Genomic DNA, 18,653 nt, shown 5'->3' on the forward strand with positions numbered 1-18,653 from the left:
TTTTATATATAACTGTATTGATTTCAATTTTCATCAGCAGTTTCAGTGTGTTGTGATGTATAGTATTGCTCCTTAATACCATTAATGATTCACCATTACTGTTACATAAAATAAACTGAAATTAATTGTCAGGGGGAAAAAAATCTTATGCCTAAATCCTAAGGCAATTAAATTATATTTAATTGATTTCACAGATGTTATGTGTTCAACAGATTTCTGTATGTTTAGTTCAGAGAATTACAGGGATGACACCTGCTCTAAATTCACAGCAGCTTCATTTACAGTACTTTAAAGTATCTCAAAATCATCAGATTACACACACATACACACACACACGTACACTCTCACACACATGCACACACACGCACACATGTACACATGCAAACACACATGCGCGTGCACATACGCACACGCAGTCTCAGGCCAGAGCTTCAAGGTTTTTGGGGTTCAGCATAGTGTGCATGGATCAATTCCTAGAATAATACAATCAAACAGATTGACCAAATGATTGAACATTAAATTACATCTTTTTCTCCTTTAATCTAAACACATTTCTTTCAATTAAATCATTTTAAACAACCAACATACATGTCTCAAGTGATTTCTTAGGGTTCAAGTGTCCTGTTTTCTCTAAGTATGGGAATAGTCTTGTTGTGGTTCTGCATAATCAACTTATTAATGGGGATGGTCAACATCTCTTACAAGAAAAGGATAGGTATCTCATATCGTAGGTTCATCTGGGTCTTGTTTTTTACTGTAGTGTTGAAACATTCTGACCACTAGTCAAGTTTTCCCTGTACATGTGTTCGTATATGTATCTTTAATCTGTTATTCTTGCTGAAAGATTTGTCACTGCGATAAGAATGGTAGGGTCACTCACCCGTGTGGCTTCAAATGTGCACACATAATGTTCCATTCCTAGCAAATGTCTGGCTAAAATAGAATCAGAAAATCATAGAGTCGTACAGCTTGGAAATAGACGCTTCAGTCCAAATCATTGGTGCAGACTAGACATCCCAATCTGACCTAGTCCCATTTGCCAGCATTTGGCCCATTTCCTTCTAAACACTTACTATTCATATACCATCTAGATGTCTCTTAAATGTTGTAATTGTATCCGCCTCCACCATTTCCTGTGGCAGCTCGTTCCATACGTGCACCACTCTCTGCAAGAAAAAGCTACCCCTCAAGTTCTTTCTAAATCTTTCCCCTCTCACCTTAAACCTATGCCCTCTAGTTTTGGACTCCCCCACGCTAGGAAAAAGATCTTGGTTATTCACTCAATCCCGCCCCTCATGATTTTATAAACCTCTATAATGTCACCCCTCAGCGTCCGATGCTCCAGGGAGAAAGGCCCAGCCTATTTAACGTCTCCTATAACTCAAACCCTCCAGTCCTGGCATCATCCTTGTAAATCTTTTCTGCACCCTCAAAAGTTTAACAACATCCTTCCCATGGAAGAGTGACCAGAATTACTTGCAGTATTCTAAAATTGCCTTCACCAATGTCCTGTACAGCCTCAACATGACGTTCCCAACTCCTATACTCACTGTTCTGACCAATGAAGGCAAGTGTGCCAAATGCCTTCTTCACCACCTTGTGTATCTGCAACTTCACTTTTTCAAGTAATTAAAATGGGCAAATCTTTTCCTTCTCTCCCATACTTTTACCACTCTTAAGCACAGAAAGAATCACAAAGAGTGTCACACAGATCACATTTGAAAGTTTATTTACTGAAACACATTAATAGATGTCTCTGCAAGGAATAGGGAGTCCAAAAATGTTGTGCATTTGTGTTAGTGGACTGTCACTTTAAGGGTCCAATCATATGGCTTAATGATGATGTTTTGGGGGAACAAAGAGTCTCTCTGACCTTGATGCCTGTAGAGTGAACATAATAAAGGTCCTACTGTTTAATGCTTTGGCCACCTGTCTTTCTTCAAACTTAACAAAAACAAAGCCTTAAACTCCTCACAATGGAATTCTCTGTTTTCTGGGTGTGTCTTTTCATGATTCTTGTACACATATCTGCAAGCAAATGTTTCCGCTCAAAGTTTGCATTTGTAGAGTTTGTCCTTGCTATGGATAATTTTATGAGCAGTCACTTGATCTAGCTATTTTAAAGATTTACTGCAGATTTCCCAGGTATAAGGTTATTTCTTTGACGAACTTCGTGAAGACTTCGCTTTCCAAAGGTGCAGTTTCTACATAGTAAAGGGGAAATTCCAACAAAGTAAGTGCAGATTGTTGGATACTCTGATGGAAATAGGGACATTAAAGGTGAAGGATGTTGGCAAAACTAGCAAAGGAAAGGAAAGAGTTTGCTGCTTTAGTAGCAGAGAAGTTCTTTTCACCTGAAGGAAGTTTCACAGCACGGCTTCTTTAAGTTGCTTCTTGTACATGTTTGTCTTTTCCCTGCATTCCCCCTCTTCCTCCATTTCCACCTCTTTTTCATCTTCCTACTCCAAAGTGGTCTCCTGAATCCAAGACAGAGTGGGTAATCACAACTTATGGAGGAAATGGTGCACCACCCCAAACATGAGCATCCTCTTGGGCACATATTGCAGAGATCCCACCAAGTGATCTAAGGAGTAAAATGTTTGCTGCAGCTTACTGATAGCTTTTCCCATGGTATTCCATTTAGCTTCATGGCTTTCAATGAAGCTCTCTGATCTCATGGGGAGATGACAGATGGGAGCCGTGAACTACTTGTAAGCAGATATCCCTTTTGACTGAGCAGCTACCCTTCATGTACCTTGGAGGCCTGAAAATGGTTGTCATTGCTGGCATCATGGTGGCAGCATATTGTTGATATTGCCTGCTCCTATTTGGACGAGTCCAGTGCCATGCAACATAAACCACATGATCACAGTGACTGGGAGCCTGTATGATCCTGGGTTAAAATACCAGGTCATCATGCGGGAAGTGACATGACTCTATCACAAACTCCTTAGTAAAGTGTAGTTTCCCGATACACATCTCCTGACATACTGCTTTAGAAGACTGAGGACCCCAGACGACCCTTTTATCATCGTGCTTTAAAAAGACATCCCTCAATTTCTTACCTTGATAAAGTTCCCCTCTATGCCTCCTCCTCTTCATTTTCCTGTTCATATCACAGAGCAGAAGACATTGCAATTACTACAATTGCAATTGTATTTTCCTCTTTCCTGCAGTCTGTAACAATCTCAATTCCTCATGGTAGTACCTCAACAAACCATGCTTGAGCAAAAGTAAATCGAAGCACCTCAGCTGCAACCTTTTGGAAGGCCTTTCTGATAGATCCAGAAAAGGGCTCATATTGTTCCATAATGCTTGTTGTTTCGGGAGTGTGTAAGACATTCCCTGCGCATCCATTGACCAAGTTTTGTATCCTTAACAATCATGTGGGATTCAACCAACAGTATGTTGTATGCTGGAAAATAACGTCAGGCCTTTTTAACATTTGGTACATTAGTTCCTCTAGTCTTCAAATGTCCTACTGTTACAATGAACTGAGTAGTGTGGAAACCTAAGGACAGAAATAAGGTTTGGGAATGACAGGGTGGGCATGTGGGGTGCAAAATAAACAATCAGTCCTGTGAGCCTGTCCTGACAATCCATTGATTGATGACTGACCTGCCCCTCAATTCCATTTACCTACCTCTGATCTATATCCCTTGTCACCTATAACACATGGGTAAGGGAGAATGAAGTGGCAGCAATCAAAGGAAAGTGGGAGCATGAAAAGCAAAGTCCTCAAGGCTATAGATAATGGAAGTGAACAAATGGACATCTCCAATGCTAAGAGTAGGGGCAGAATTGTGGTAAGGTAGATGTAAGCCTAAAATCTGTCATAGGTAAGTTACTTGAGAAGATTCTGAGGGATAAGATATATATACATTTTGAAAGACAAGGTTTGATTATGAGTAGTCAGCATGGCTTCGTGCATGGGAGATCATGCCTCACAAGTTTGTTAGAGTTCTTTGATGAAGTAACCAGGAAGGTTGATGAGGGCAGGGTGGTAGACATAGTCTATATGGATTTCAGTAAGGCCTTTGATAAGGTTCCACATGGTAGGCTGCTGTGAAAGGTTAGATCACATGGAATCCTGGGAGAGCTGGCAAATTGGATACACAATTGGCTTGATGGTAGGAAGCAGAGAGTAATAGTGGAAGGATGCTTGTCGGACTGGAGGCCTGTGCCTCAGTGGTCTGTGCTGGACCCAATTGATGTTTGTTATCTATATCAATGATTTGGCTGAGAATGTACAAGGCATGAATAGTAAGTTTGTGGATGACACTAAAATAGGCAGTATTGTGAACCGTGAGGAAGGTTATCAGAAATTGCAGCAGGATCTTGATCACCTGGGGAATTGGCTGAGAAATGGCAAATGGAGTTTCATACAGATAAGTGTGAGTTGTTACATTTTGGAAAGTCAAATCAAGGTAGGATTTTCATGGTGAATAGTAGGGCCTTAAGGAGTGTAATAGAACAGAGGGACCTTGGAGTTAAGGTGAACGGTTCTCTAAAAGTGGAGTCACAGGTATGTAGGGCAACTAAGAAGGCTTTTGGCACACTGGCCTTCATTAGATAGAGCATAGAGTATAGAAGTTGGGAAGTTATATTGCAGTTATGCAGGATGTTGGTGAGGCCGCACTTGGAGTATTGTATTCAGTTTTGGTCATCTTGCTGTGGGAAAGATGTGTTTCAACTGAAAAGAGTGCAGAAGAAATTTACAAGGATGTTGCTAGGACTCAAGGGACTGAGTTGCAGGGAGAGGTTGGACAAGCTAGGATTTTTTTCTTTAGAGCAAAGGAGACTGAGGGGGTGATCTTACAGAAGTATTTAAGATAATGAGAAACATGGATAGGGTGAATGCACTCAGTCGTTTTCCTGAGGGTTGGGCAATTGAGGACTTGAGGCCACAGTTTAAGGTAAGAGGGGAAAAAATACATGGCAACCTGAGAGGCAACTTTTTATAGAGGGTGGTGCTCAAATGCAATGAGCCGCCAGCAGAAGTGGTTGAGGTGGGTACATTAACAACATTTAAAAGGCATTTGGACGAATACATGGATAGGAAAGGTTTAGAAGGATATGGGCCAAATGCAGGGAAATGGGGTTAGCGTGAATCGACATTTTGATTGGCATGGACCAGTTTGGGCTAACGGGCCTGTCTCTGTGCTGTAGGACTCTGTGACTCTATGACTCTAGTGCTGGGTGTTATATTGTTGGGTTGTTAATGCCTAAATTCTAATTGTATAATGTGCTAATCAAATACAGTGCAAATATCATCACAGGAAGTGATGCAACATCACATGAATTAATCTCATGCAGCCTCATGGAAGATGTAAGGCAGAGCAGGAAGATGTGTTCCATTAAAGCCCATATCTATGTGATTAAAAATTTATATCTGTCTAACAAAACCTGGAAGATTATTGTTCTTCAATGTATTGTGCTATGGCTGAATGGGAGGGGTCCAAGGAAATGATTTGGCAAAGGAGAGGGGCAGAGATGGGAATTACTTCCTGAGAGCTATCAAGTAGGAATGAATCACAAAAAAAAACTGCTTAAAACTGCCTGCAAACTTTCTACCGGTTCCCCCAAGCTGAAGTGGCAAGTCTTTGCATAAGAAACTTCTATTGTATTGTTTAAACCAAATTTGTAGCATTGTGTGCTTTCATTTCAGTGAAAGATCACATTGTTAAGTAAAAAACAAATCAAAACATAATCTTTCAAGCCAGATTTCAGTCTGGAATCTGACTTGTCCCATAATAACATCAGCTGGGATCTTAAAAATTGCTGGGAAGCCTTCATGCTTGCCTTTTTGTATGTTTAACCATACATCAAAGTATCACATTCCAGATTTATTTTTCAAAAAACTCACACCACTTCTTGCAACCACAACACAGCTTCTTATTACAACATAAAAGCTGAATAAATAATTTAAGTGACTGAAAATATCAGAGGGTATCCTTAATAATACTGACAGTTGATGGAACAGCATAATGCAAGCTGCAATTAATTAAAGCAACAGGCAGCACCAATATATCACTCTGTCTTCAACACAATGAATGGGTGTAGTTTAGTGGCATACCAGAATTCCCATGCATATTTTCAGAGGCAAGCAACTGAACTCCCCAGAATATGTATTGAATTAAGGCTTGTTGCACTTTGATGCATTGCTGACTCTACTGATTCCTTAAGAAAGGCAAAATTAAAGTTGTAAAACTTTTTCGCTTTGGACTTATTTTGGATTCTTTTCCCTGCTAAATCTTAATTTGGATGAGAAGTTTCAGTTATTAAGGATATATGTGCTCCAGGTTTCGGAGGCTGATCCTTATGTAGACCACACAGAAATGATGTCTCAAATCCTTCTCCACCCACATACTAAACCAGGATTTAGTGAGGCTATTTTGCCTGTGGTTTTCTGTACATTCCCTGTCAGAACTAAACCAACTTTGAGACTCTGCCTAAAAGTGTCTCGAGTGAATGACTTTTCTTAATCTCCAAGGAAGAATGGCTATAAATTTAGAGAGGGGGATGTGAAAAGAGATTTAAGGTGTCCTCGTACACCAGTCAATGCAGATGCAGCAGGAGGTAAAGAAGATGTGGCTTGTTGGCCCTGATAGAGGATTTGAGTGCAAGTGCAGGGATGTCTTGCTACAATTGTACAGGGCCTTGGTGAGACCACACCTGGAATATTGTGTGCAGTTTAGATCTCTATCTGATGAAAGATGTTCTTACTCTGGAATGGAATGCAGCAGAGGCTCACGAGACTGATTCCTGGGATGTTTCGACTGACGTATGAGGAGAGGTTAAATCAATTAGCACTATGTGGGCTGGAGTCCATAAGAATGAGGGAGTATCTCAGAGAAACCTACAAAGTTCTAACAGAACTAAACAGGGTAGATGCATGAAAGATGTTCCAGATGACAGGGCAATCCAGAACTAATGATCACAGTCTCAGGATACGAGGTAAAACATTTAGGACTGAGATGAGAATTTCTTCATCCAGAGAGTGGTGAGTCTGGGGAGTTCACTACCATAGAAAGTAGTCAGGGACAAAACTTAATATAATTTCAACAAAGAGTTGAATGTAGCATCTAAAGGAAAAATGGGACCAGGCTATTGAAATGCATGCTAAGTCATGATCAGAATGAATGATGGAGCAGGCTCAAAGGGCCGAATGGCCTTCCCCTGCTCCTATTTTCTATATTTCTATATTTTTATGATGCATGGCTACATAATTGATGGAGAAACCCATTGATTAAAAAAAATAGTAATGCCAGTCAGTATCTCCCTGATGGCCTGCAGTTTTAGAAGGGCAGACAGGGATCTTTTTTGTGTATTTGTCGTTGGATGTAAGCATCACTGGCTGGGCTGGCATTTTTTGCCTTTTACTAGTTGCCCTTGAGAAGGTGGTGGTGAAATGCCTTTTTGAACCACCGCAGTCTGTATGATGTAGGTACTCCCATAATGCTGTTAGTAAGGGGGTTCCACGATGTTGACCCAGTAACACTGAAGGAACAGCAGTATATTTCCAAATCAGGATGGTGAGTGGCTTCCAGGCGAACTTGCAGATGACAACATTCACATGTGTCTGATGCCCTTTTCCTTCTAGATGCTGACGGAGTTGGTTTGGAAGATACTTCTAAGGATCTTTTGTGTGTTTCTGCAATGTATCTTGTAGCTAATACACACTGCTGCTGCTGAACATTGGTGATGGAGGGATTGAATGTTTGTGGTTGTGGTACCAGTCAAGTGGGCTGATTTATCTTGGATGGAGTCAATCTTCTTGATTGTTGTGTTCTAGGAGTTGTGTTCAGTGCAAGCAATGGGCTGTATTCCATCCTATTGCTGACTTGTGCCAGGTAGATAGTTGACAGGCTTTGGGGAGTCAGGACTTCTGCAGGATTCCTAGTCTTTGGCATACTCTTCTCGTCATTACATTTATATGGCAAGTATGGTTCGTTTTCCAGTCAGTAGTAACTCCCAGACTGTCAATAGTGGTTGAGCATTGAATGGTCAGTTGACTTTCTGAAGATGCAGGTCCATTGCCTGGATCAGTCAGGAAGAGCTCACCAGTACTTATGAGGGCAGGACAGGGTTTCCAGAATTGTGATTGTGTGCAGCACACTGCACAATCTAGTTCAATATTGGGGTGAGAACTTAATAAAAGAAGGAGATGGGCAAACTATCTGTCTCCTCAAGTGAGGAAGAAGGGGAGTCTGATAGAGATCTAAAGGAGCCAATGCTGCTGTTGAGTATGCTGAGTAAGCTAGGCTAATAGTGAGACATGGCACAGAGCCTGAGTGATCCTCGTTGTGGACAAATTGAGGGGGGGTGAATGACTTTGTATTAATGTATGTAGATAGTTAGAACTCTGAGCCAATTCTGGCATAGAAGAGTTCCTGCCCTCAAGAGATTGTTTGATTTTTGACTTTGAAACGTTGAACGATTTTGGTTGGCATAAATTGTAAGTTAATTTGTTCCTTTGGCACCAATAATCTCCTGTTCAGTTTCCTGGCCAGAACATCAGTCTGGAGTTGTGTAGGATATACATGGAAGCTGCAATTATGTGACTCAAACCTACATTTGCAAGGAACATTAATTTGTCCCTGCAAGGTAGGGCCTAAACTATTCAGATTGGCTCCTGAAGCCTAATTATGTAGCTTATGTTTTCATTCTCAAAGGATTGCATTCCTCCTAGAAAGGAGCAAACAGTGATAAACTCAGTGGTCTTTGCTCTGGTCAACACAATGTACATGTGAGTGAGTAGCAATTATTGCCTCACAATACACAACAAAAGCATAAGTAATCAGAAGTCTTAACACATTGAAAGAGTCCACAGGACCATTGTACGAAGTACTGTATTTGTGTCAAATGCCACTAGTACAGAGGTTGACACTCATGCACTGAAAGTGATTTAATCGTTCTTTAATCAGTCTTTTCCTGTTGCTATATGGTAGTGCCATCTTGGGCAGTTACAGACGAGTTTGAGGAACCTTCCTGAGTGCTGTGTGGCCTTGCCTCGGATAACTTTAGTGGCCATTCTCTGGTGAGCCAGGGCTTAGAGGGCTCAGGCCTGCTGGGTATCTCCTGCATAACTTCATGCACAACCTCAGAGCAGCAGCGGGAGACGAGTGAGGCAAGGTCAGTCGGAGCAGGACAGGAGGTGATCGAGCTCAGTCAGAGCAGCAACAGGAGAAGTTAAGTGTCTAAATTCCATCTCTGATACCTCTCTCTCTCCTTCCTGGACCTCTCTGTTTCCATCTCTGGCAACCACCTGGAAACCGATATCCATTTCAAGCCCACCGACTCCCACGGCTACCTAGAATACACCTCCTCCCACCCACCTTCCTGCAAAAATGCCATTCCCTATTCCCAATTCCTTCGCCTCCGCCGCATCTGCTCCCTGGATGATGCATTCCACTCCTGAACATCTCCGATGTCCTCGTTTTTCAAGGACCGCAACTTGCCCCCCTCAGTGGTCGAGAATGCCCTCGACTGTGTCTCCCGCATTTACCGCAACTCATCCCTCACACCCCCTCCCCGCAATAACAGCCAAAACAGAATCCCCCTCATCCTCACGTACCACCCCACCAACCTCCAGATTCAACGCATCATCCTCCGACACTTCCGCCATCTGCAATCCGACCCCATCACCAAAGACATTTTTCCCTCCCCAAACTTATCTGCTTTCCGGAGGGACCACTCTCTCTGGGACTCCCTTGTCCACTCCACACTCTCCTCCAGCCCCACCACCTTTCCCTGCAACCGCAGGGTGTGCTACACCTGCCCCTACACCTCTCCCCTCACCCCCATCCCAGGCCCCAAGAAGACTTTCCACATCAAGCAGATGTTCACCTGCACATCTGCTAATGTGGTATACTGTAGCCGCTGTTCCCGTTGTGGTCTCCTCTACATCGGAGAAACCAAGCGGAGGCTTGGGGACTGCTTTGCGGAACACCTACGCTCGGTTCACACTAAACAACTGCACCTCCCAGTCGCAAACCATTTCAACTCCCCCTCCCATTCCTCAGACGACATGTCCATCCTGGGCCTCCTGCAGTGCCACAATGATGCCACCCGAAGGTTGCAGGAACAGCACCTCATATTCCGCTTGGGAACCCTGCAGCCCAATGGTATCAATGTGGACTTCACAAGCTTCAAAATCTCCCCTCCCCCTACCACATCCTAAAACCAGTCCAGCTTGTCCCCGCCTCCCTAACTTGTCCTTCCTCCCACCTATCCCTTCCTCCCACCTCAAGCCCCACCCCCATCTCCTACCTACTAGCCTCATCCCGCCCCCTTGACCTGTCCGTCCTCCCTGGACTGACCTATCCCCTCCCTAACTCCTCACCTTTACTGGCTCCATCCCCGCCTCTTCGACCTGTCTGTCTCCTCTCCACCTATTTTCTCCTCTATCCATCTTCTATCCGCCTACCCTCTCTCCCTATTTATTTCAGAACCCCCTTCCCCTCCCCCATTTCTGAAGAAGGGTCTAGGCCCAAAACATCAGCTTTCCTGCTCCTCTGATGCTGCTTGGCCTGCTGTGTTCATCCAGCTCTACACCTTGTTATCTTGTCTAAATTGGGAGGAAGATTGATTTCAATATCATTAGACAGGATCTGGCACACAACGGCTGGGAGAAGTTACTTGCAGGCAAGTCTACGTTTAGAAAGTGGAAATCTTTTAAAAGTAGTATAGTGAGAGATCAGGGTCACTGCGTTCCTCTAAGAGTAAAGGGCAAGGGTAGCAAATCCAGGGAACCCTGAATGGCAAAGGATATCAAGAGTTTGATAAATAAAAAGAAGGAAGCATATGTCAGGTCCAGCACATTAAAAACCAGGGAGGCCCTTCAAAAGTATGCAGGGTGTAGGAAGATGCCTAAAAAGGAAATTAGGAGGGCAAAGAGGGGCCATGAAATATCTTTGGCAGTTAGGATTAAGGAAAATCCCAAAGCATTTATAAACGTTTTAAGAGTAAGAGGATTAGCAGGGAAAGCGCGATGCCTTTTAGAGACCAACGGGGCAGTCTGTGCATGGATCCAGAGGATGTGGGTGAGGTCTTCAATTAATATTTCTCATCTATATTCACAAAGGAGGAAGACATTATAGCCAGGGATCTCAGTTGAGATGGTGAGGTTCTAGGACATGTTAAGATTAATAAGGAGGAAGTATTAGATGTTTTAATAGGCATAAAGGTGCACAGAGCCCCAGGGTCTGATGAGATGTATCCCAGGCTGCTATTGGAGACAAGGGAGTAGATTGCTGGAGATCTGGCGGAGATATTTAATATTTCACTGGTCATACATGAAGTGCCAGATGACTGGAGAGTAGCTAATGTGGTTCCTTTGTTCAAAAAGGGTAGTAGGGATAGGCCAGGTAATTACAGACCAGTTAGTCTGACATCAGTGGTGGGGAAATTATTGGAAAAATTCTGAAGGACAGGATTAATCAATACTAGGAAAGGCAGGGAATGAGCAGGGATCATCAGCACAGATTGTTAGAGGGTGATCCTGTCAGACTAATTTAATTGAGTTTTTTGACAAGGTAACTATATTGATGAGGGTCATGCAGTTGATTTTGTTTTCATGGACGTCAATCAGGCCTTTGACAAGGTCCCACATGGAAGGCTGATCCAAAAGGTAAGAGCCCATGAAATCTAAGGCAAGTTGGCAAACTGGATCCAAAACTGGCTTACTAACAGGAGGCAAAGAGTGATGGTGGAGGATTGTTTTTGTAATTGCAAACCTGTGACCAGTGGTGTACTGCAGGGGTTGGTGCTGGGACCCTTGCTGTTTGCTATGTACATTAATAACTTGGATGTGAATGTAGGAAGTATAATTAACAAGTCTGAAGATGACACAAAAATTGATAGTGAGGAGGATGGTCTCAGGCTGCAGTCTAATATTGATCAGGTGGTAAATTGGGCAGAGCAATGGCAGATGGAATTTAATCCTGATAAGTGCAAGGTGATGCATTTTGGGAGGTCTAATAAGGGAAGGATTTACACAAGGAATGGTATGTTCCTAGGGAACACTGAAGAGCTAGGGACATTTGTGTACAAGTCCATTGATTTGTGAAGGTGCCAGCACAGGTAAACAGGGTGGTGAAAAAAGCATACAGAATGTTGCCTTTTTAGCTAAATGCATAGAATAGAGGAGCAAGAAAGCATTGCTACAGCTCTATAAATCATTGGTTAGGCCACAGATGGAACTTTGTGTGCAGTTCTGGTCATCACACTATCGAAAGAATGTGATTGGACTGGAGAGGGTGCAGAGAAGATTCACCAAGATGTTGCCTGGGACGGAAAGTCTCAGTTATGACAAAAGACAGGATAGGTAGGGTTTATTTTCCTTGGAGCACAGGAGGCTGGGGGGAAAGATCTGATTGATGTATACAAAATTATGAGAGGCATAGACAGGGTAGATTGTAAGAATCTCTTCCCCATGGTGTGAGTATCTAAGACCAGAGAGCATACGGTTAAGGTGAGGAGTAAGTAGTTTAGAAGAGATATGAGTAAACATTTCACCCAGGAATATGGAGCTGACTGAGAGGGTAGTGAAGGCAGGTACTCTCACAACATTTAAGAAATATCTGAATGAGCACTTAAAATACCAGGGCATAATAGGCTATGGACCAAGTGCAAGTAAATGGAATTGGAATTAGTATAGTTTGGTGTTTGTTGATTGATGGGCTGAAGGGTCTGTTTCTGAATGTACGACTCTATGACTCCTTGGCCTGACTTGAAAGAAGCATTTGGATCAGAGCACTGACAGAGTGAACGTTATGCAACAGGGGGCTTCAAGGTTACCCTGAGGTGACAATCCCTGGGTGTTTGACCGATTCGCCTCCTCTCTGTTAGTGCACTAAGGCACCTCTTCCCTTGCTTTGACAGAATCGGGTATCTCGAGGGCCATCAAGATCCCTTGGCCCATTCTCACCTCACCAGTGACTCAAGCAATGGAATGAAGTTCCCTGCGTCTCTGAGAGGTACGTTTCTTCTGTTATATGTGGCTTTCCAGAGCAGTTCATGAAAGCAGCCTTGAACTTGCATGCCAGAGTCATGACATGAGGCAGAACTTGGGCAGACTCCTCTCCCCTTCACTCCAGTCTGCGTATCATCTCTGGCACCTCTGCCAGACCTTCCCTGTTTGCTTCTGTACCACCATCGGTTTATTAATTGGTAAGTCCAGACGTTTATAACTTGTACTGGGCAGAGCAGCGGCCTGTTCTCCGGCAGCTAGGGAGCCCAGATATTTCTTCCTCTTGTAGGTGGAGGCCCATGTCAGAGCTATGTTCACCAGAATATGACTCCATGACTTCTCTAGATATGTTACCCATCTGGGGAGGGTGGGAGGATAGACTTGATGGTGCATCCTCTGAGGCTTGTGACTGTTCATTGTTGAAGTTACTTTGAGCTGTTGTTAAAGATTGGCCTGGAACTAGAGCTCTTCTTTTTGTCCAGCTTGGGAGTTTGATCCAGAGACAGAATAGAAAAACACAAATATTTGCTCACGTCAGGAGACATCACCCTTATCGAGATGATCACGAGACTATTCATCCAGAAACTCCATTGATGTCCTGGGGACCTAGATTCAAATCTCACCATGGCACATGATGGAATTTTGTATTCAATAAAGAATCCGGAATTAAGAGTCTACTGATGACCATGACATCATTGTTAATTGTCAGAAAAACCTATCTGGTTCACTAATGTCCTTTAGGGAAGGAAACCTGCCATCCTTACCTGGTCTGGCCTACATGTGACTCCAGACCCACAGCAATGTGGTTGACTCTTAACTGCCCTCTGGGCAATTAGGGGTGGGAAATAAATGCTGTTCTAGCCAGAGAAACCCACATCCTGTGAGTGAATAAAAAATAAATTATTAAGAACTTGGTTTTTGACGTGCATTTGGGAATATAAGATTGGAGGCTTTCTCACTAGGTGGCTGTAGCTAAACAATCTCCCCTTTAGCACAGGCATGTTCTGCTTGTTCTCCTGCCATCTCAGTGGCCTGCTCCTCGAAGGGAGTATGGAGACTTATTTCAGGTGGACTGTGCAGAGGGAGGGAAACATTCAGAGACATTAACATGGGAACATCAGCACTGTGCCTGCATTGATAGGTATAACAAGCTGCAGAGATGTAGTTGTCCTCGTGCGTTACTAGTTGGAAGAACATAATAGATGAAAGGTTGAAAGTTTAAGGATTGTGATTTCAAGGTGGTCCTTTGTCATTAAAGATTTAGAATTGATGCAAATTATTAAATATGCATGCCTCAGAAACCTGTGAGGTGTTCATTCCAAAGCCAACTTTTATGGCTGTGCCCTCATTCCATGCAAGCATTTAGTGAAAATTGATGAGATATGTACATTCTCCCGGTCATGATGGAAGGTCAGGCAGCTAATGGTGCATGCAATGCTGAATGCCATTACTCAGTATATGTTTTAAAGTGTGAATATGGTCTTGTGCAGTGGCAAGTTTACAATACTGATTCACACTCATTGGAGCTTCAAGCATTGAACAAAGAGTGGTATATACCCTGCAGGATTGCAGCAAATCGTTCATCTATTTATAGCACTGGAACCAGGTTCTCTTGGGCCGCCCATGGACACTGCCCTCTACATTTACCTCTGTCCAGGTTATCTTCATCAGTCAGAATGGCCTCTGGTTGCTATTCCTAGGGGAAAGAATGTCCCTTCTCTCCTGGACAGGCAACCTCTCGGGAGGCATTGCTGAACCTTGAAGCTGTTTTTTGACATCACCGGGAGGTGGGTAGGGGTGTTTAGTGGAGGTTCAGTGATACTCCTGGTGGGAAAGTACGACATACTCTTCAGGTGTCTTTTAAATATGGTACTGAACTTTGGAATCTCAGTGCTGCTGGTGGGGTGCAAGCATCCTTCCTGCCTGCCTGCCTATAAAACATTGCGTTTTACCCAGGCATGTAAAAGTAATAACCTGAGAAGAATGTGAGAAAACCCAAATGGAATTACTTCCTGCTTTTAGGCCTGACGCCACACATCTCAGCAAAACAAGTTTACATTCGCCGTTATGATATCACAATAAAAAATATATATATTAATCATGTCAAAAAAGATACATTAAACAATCTTCTAATATTAAAAAAGACCCTAATGATTAATTTCCATTTCTCTTCAACCCTTGCAAATTGTTATTACTACAAATTGAACAATGAATATCTCTGAACAAATATCATAAGAAAAGTAGTACGTAAGCTTTTGCCATGAGAAATCATGTTAATTTGGATTTATGTAATGTTTTTAAAGCAGCAAAATAACTCAAGATGTTTCACAGGACCATAATCAGTCAGGAAATTAATGTTAAGTCAGGGAAGAAGACACTTGAATGTGGGCAGTGGGCAGTAGGGGATTCTCTTAGCGCAAGGATGATACTTTGATTTGACAGGGACCTACACATGGAGATTTTTAACTTGAGCATATCCGTATGTAATCATTCTGTTAGGCTGCATTATGTAGTCAACCAGTCCTGAGTTAGAACCTGAACCTGGAAGTTGAACTTTTCTCCCAGAGGTATGGATGCTACCACTGCACCACAAGAAATTCTATTTGCAGGTGCCAAAACATTAGTTAAGATGGGTAATTTAAGAAATATCTGAATGGAGAAGAGAATGATAAAAAAAGGAAATAGATTTAGAAAGGGAATTCCAAGGCTTTGGGCCTAGATGCTGAAAGTGTGCCTACCAGTGGTAGGATGAAGGAATGCAAAAAAAAAGCATTCAAAAGAGGTCAGGAAAGTGAAGGGACACCAAGTGTTCAACGCATGCTGGACTTGAGTATGTGACAGAAGTAGGAGAGGGTCAAAGCCTTTGGAAGAATAGGAAAATAAGGGTAAGATTAGAATCCAAATTTCAAATCTTATCAGTAAAAAGTTGGCACATTTATTACATTAAACAAATGTCTCATGGGCTTTAGATTACGGTTCAGTATCTTAGACAAAATATATGTAGTCAGCAGCTGTTTCTCATGGAGAGCAGTGGCATGTTAGTCTCTAAGATGGTAAAATGGTAGTTGAATTGGCAGACAAGCAAGAAAATGTTCAGGACGAAAGGACAAAATGCTCAAAGTTGCTCATAATAAAATGTGGAAATGTTATAAGCATATTTTTAGCAGAGGCAGAGATCATGGGTTGGATTTTACCAGCCATGTAGGGGCTGTTTGGGTGGAAGTATTTCTCAATGTTTAAATCTCACCCACTGCTTCTGGGAGTGGGGAGTGATCCTGGAAAATGGCAAGGAAGATGTTGAGGGTGAAATGTCCATTATCTCCTCATTGCTAAGGCATTCAATCAGGATGAGAGGAGGTGCAAGATACAGGTAGTTCTGCTGTAATGCATGTTTCGTTAATGCGAATTGGCTGTAACGATTGATGAATAGTGGATGCTGTTTAGATAATGCAAGCTTTCTGCTGTACAGGTATAGCAATTTTCTATAGTGATTCCCCTATAACGCGATTTTCTATAGCACAAGGTCACACGAGAACGCAACTTTCGCATTATCGGAGAACTACCCGTCGTTATCCTGCTGAACACCAAGAGTGTCACTGAGCCCTCCTTCCTGCTGCCAAAGTCAAGTTAGGCCCCCAGTACATGAGAAGACTGCCTGGCTACACCAGCACTTATGCCATAGAATTCCAGTGAATCCCTACAGTGTGGAAACAGGCCATTCAGCCCAACCAGCCCAGACCGACCCTCCAAAGAGCATCCCACCCAGACTCACCCCCTACCTTTCTCTGTAATCCTACATTTCCCATGGCTAACACGCCTAACCTGCACCTCCCTGGACACTGTGGGCAATTTATCATGACCAATCCACCTAACCTGCACATCTTTGGACTGTGGGAGGAAACCAGAGCACTCAGAAGAAACCCACGCAAGCACAAGGAGAATGTGCAAACACCACACAGACACTCGCCCAAGAGTGGAATCAAACCCGGGTCCCTGGTGCTATGAGGTAGCAGTGTTAACCACTGAGCCATCGTCCCACCCCAAAATGAAGCCACCCAGCGTGGAGCTTGACCCATGACCCTGAGATTAAGAGTCTCATGCTCAGCCGACTGAGCTAACTGGGCTAGCTCAGCTGGTTATCAAAAACCAACTCCTACTTCCCACCCACAGGGGTCTGTCTGACTGGCCACATAATTGCTGAATCCACCCATCCACTGTGTCCATTGCAGTGTCTTCTCAGGTGGATACAATGCCATCAGTGACCACACTTCCCGGGGTCAGTACTGAGTTGAAAGACTGAGGAGTTACTGACCCTCCATTTGGGCCTGAATCTGTTCATGGTGGTGTCCCATTTCTTGAAGAGATGGGAGATCAAATATAGCAACTAATTAGTTGATGGTTAACTACAATATGTCCTGCTATCTTCCAAACAACTGAAACATAGCTGCTCTCAGCTTTCTAGTCGATTGCTGGGTCACCTGCCACTCTGGCAAAATCTAGCCCAGTGTGTGACAGTAGATCTGCTTTATATGAGAATGCAGGAACTTGCAAGCAAATGGGAACTTACAAGCAAGTGTCTGATTTGCAACATGATGCATAATGTAGGAACTTTCAAACCAAGGGCATGATTTATATATGCATAGGCCCAGGAGGCCTTGCAGGATTTTCCTTCTGTTAATTTGTAAAATGGCTGCATTTTGTGGGACGGCTATTCTTTGCTTGCTTTGGGCAGGTTATACAAATGGGTGGATGTCCCTTTAAATGAAATTAAACAGCAGAGCAGTTTTGAGAAAATTTAGATCAAAGAATGGGCCCATCAGTCATCAGTTGACATGGAAATTTTCCTTATGGAGCAGTTAAAGGTCATCGCTCAGTAAAGTTTGCTCAAAAACAGGAAACATGCCACAAAGTGCGATTCTGCCAATGATTCAAAATATTTCTCAACAATCTTTCCTGACTTTTTCCCTTAATGATTGAACTAAAGCTAAACATAGCATTCTTCCTGCATTTATTCCTCTCAGAAAGTTAATTATATTGAAAGCATGTTTCGGTCAACATGCTTGAGGAAGATTTTGAGGACACAATACCAGCAGAATTTTGCGTTAGCTTATAAAGTTTCCTGTTTACCGGCACTGCTCTGGATAATCGATGATGCTTGGCGACACGCTGTTTCCTTTCAGCTTTACAATATGCACATTCTTAGAGTGTGCTGTATATTTGTCCAACACCCTTTCATAACACTTCTGGTTGGAATTGCCAACTCTAGTTGGAAATGCTGCTGACGGTTTCATGACGTGACCTCCTATCGCCAACCACCGCATCACCACACTTCCATCATTGGTTGCCCAACATGTCCATCCTTACAATAGCAACCAATTACAAAATGACCAGACTCTTCAATCATTGATTGGGTAAATCTTGACTTGCCTGGTAATTGGGCATTTTCCCTTCTCCAGCGTTTTGATGATTAATAAAATGTTGCAAGAAAATAACAAAGAAAAGGGCTTTTTTAAAATAAATCCTTACAATTTTACTGCCTGCTTGCTTTTAGCTGTTTGCTGGCGATTAATCTTAAAGTTCTGTAGAGTCCTTGACAACCCTGGAGTGTTGTCAACTCTACATCTGGTGCAAGAATCATGCGGGCTCATATTCCTGACATTATTTTAGATTGTAATCACAT

The 18,653-nt window shown here is 42.9% G+C and overlaps 1 long non-coding RNA gene across 1 annotated transcript; it reads right to left on the reverse strand.

Annotated features, from left to right (window-relative positions):
• Positions 1-1,712: 1,712 nt before the first annotated feature.
• On the reverse strand, positions 1,713-18,259 carry LOC125486551. Its single transcript, XR_007265195.1, has 3 exons — positions 18,101-18,259; positions 3,066-3,106; positions 1,713-2,477 (listed from the first exon to the last, which is right to left on the reverse strand). It is a non-coding gene; the product is annotated as an uncharacterized LOC125486551 (long non-coding RNA).
• Between the last annotated feature and the right edge of the window lie 394 nt (positions 18,260-18,653).

The sequence above is a fragment of the Rhincodon typus genome, chromosome 2 (genome assembly GCF_021869965.1).
Source record: "Rhincodon typus isolate 14 chromosome 2, sRhiTyp1.1, whole genome shotgun sequence".
Taxonomy (NCBI): domain Eukaryota; kingdom Metazoa; phylum Chordata; class Chondrichthyes; order Orectolobiformes; family Rhincodontidae; genus Rhincodon; species Rhincodon typus.